Below are 2029 nucleotides of genomic sequence, written 5' to 3' on the forward strand. Positions count from 1 at the left end.
TGTATGCAGGTAATTGTGGTGTCTTGAAATGTGAGATGAAAGCCTCTACAAGGGCAACAGCATCCTCCTTACTCACGTTGGGTTTTCTCGGCATTTTTATAAATATCCAGCAGTTCTAGAGAAAATATTATAGTGATTAGCATGATTAGAATCCACTCAATATAATTCATTGATGACCAATAGCATATATTTGGATCGGAATTTTCAAATTTAACTCATGTCAAAAAAATTGCTTGTATAAAAAATGTGTGTGTTGAAGACTCAATCAAAGAAAACAAAACTAAAAAAATTATAAATTTGTTAAGGCTCGGGTGGATTATCTAGAAAAGCTAATTTACTCCGAAATTCGGATTCCTAATTACTTTGGCAATTAATCGGTTTTTTCAATAATTGTTAGTTAGCATTCTAGCGGTTGTCAACAACTAGGCCGCTAGCTAAACAGTATCGGAAAAAACGATTAATTGATGGAGTAATTAGAAGTCTCAATTTTGGAGTAAATTATCTTTTCCAGACCGTCCATCCGGGCCTTAAAAATAATTTCTTTCGAGGTGATTTACCATTGGGTAAAATGGACACTTAACCTTAACGATGTTTATTTCTATAGAACTTGCTCATATCTACATATCTTAGTAGTTGAGCTTTTTTAAGTAAAAACCTTCTATTTGTGTGTTTGAACATTAACCCCGTATTTTAAAATTGGATGATTTCAATTTAATTCTTCATCTTGAGCCCTAAGGAAACATTTTTGGAATGTTGAAATAATACATTATTTCTGGCCGAAGGCTGAAAAAAAGATAATAAAAATCGCAAATTTAAAAAAGAAGTAAGTCTAAACTAGACTTGGCTCACCTTCAAGTTAAGTTAATAATTAGAGTTCTACATATTGTCCGTATCCACTGCTCAGATCGGCATTATCCACCAAATTTTCTTCGTCGTTAATCTCCTATCTTTTAGGCATCTTTTCCAAACTTCCTACTAATTATGAAGTTAAAACATAGGTCAATATCAACATTCAATTTACAGGAGACCACAGAAATATCTTCTAATAATACAACACTTTTCGTCCTAATTGTCCAATTGTTTCACTTTCATTAAAATGATATAGATTATTCTGATTAATTTTTCTGTTAATTAATTCAGGTCATCCGAAAAAAACCGTTGAGAAATTTTCAAATTAGTGGTCATCGATTGGCAGCATTGTTCTGCTGAATGGAAAACAGACCGCGGAAATGATTCAACTGTCTTTGGTGCAACTTTTTGAATAAGCGAAACTAAAATTGAAATAGGAGATATAAAGAGAAGAAATGTTATTATTTTTTTCCATGAAGTGGCCCTGCAGTAAAATCATGAAATTTTCCAATAGAATCGGTAGAAAAGTAGAAAAATGTAAAAGTAAAAATATATTTACTCATACAGTCTTATAGTGCCTGTGATCATGCACTTACCGTGGAAATGAAAGGATATTCCAAGGAATAATAAGGATCTCGCAGGTCTTCCCGAAAATAAGTCATTTAGGGGAATTTCCTTTCTAAATGGAACTCTCCTTGGCATTTCTCCAATAATCATTAGATGTCGATTGTCATTGTAGCATAAGATAGTCAGAAATAAACGGAGCAACTGCAACTGGGACTTGCTCATCTTTGGGCAAGTAAATCATCAACCTTCCAGGTTCCTGAAGACAATTGTAGGTCCATTGAGACAGATATAGGGGACCCTGATGGACAACTATCCACATTAATTGAGTCATCTTGGTATTCCGTGTCTGGTTATTGCTATGTTTGCACCGGACGGCACAGAGCTTCCTCAGCAACTGCAGTCTCATCTCAAAGGTCTTTGTGAAGCCCTTCATTTTTCTAAATTATTTGATAAATGATAAATCATCAATTGTTTATTCCAATTGTATTGTTCCTGGAAATAATTTGAAGACCAGAGAAATATATCTTTCGTATGTTGCGGGGTGATTGACTTAAGGGCCGGATGGAGTATCTCGGAAAGATAATTTACTCCAAAATCGGGATTCCTAATTACT

At 34.0% G+C, this 2029-nt stretch overlaps 1 long non-coding RNA gene across 1 annotated transcript; it reads right to left on the reverse strand.

Moving 5' to 3' along the window:
- Positions 1–6: 6 nt before the first annotated feature.
- LOC105273075 (uncharacterized) lies at positions 7–1873 on the reverse strand. The gene is made up of 3 exons (XR_892877.1): positions 1446–1873; positions 850–975; positions 7–115 (listed from the first exon to the last, which is right to left on the reverse strand). It is a non-coding gene; the product is annotated as an uncharacterized lncRNA (long non-coding RNA).
- Positions 1874–2029: the final 156 nt, after the last annotated feature.

Source organism: Fopius arisanus, unplaced genomic scaffold (genome assembly GCF_000806365.1).
Source record: "Fopius arisanus strain USDA-PBARC FA_bdor unplaced genomic scaffold, ASM80636v1 scaffold00813, whole genome shotgun sequence".
Classification (NCBI taxonomy): Eukaryota; Metazoa; Arthropoda; class Insecta; order Hymenoptera; family Braconidae; genus Fopius; species Fopius arisanus.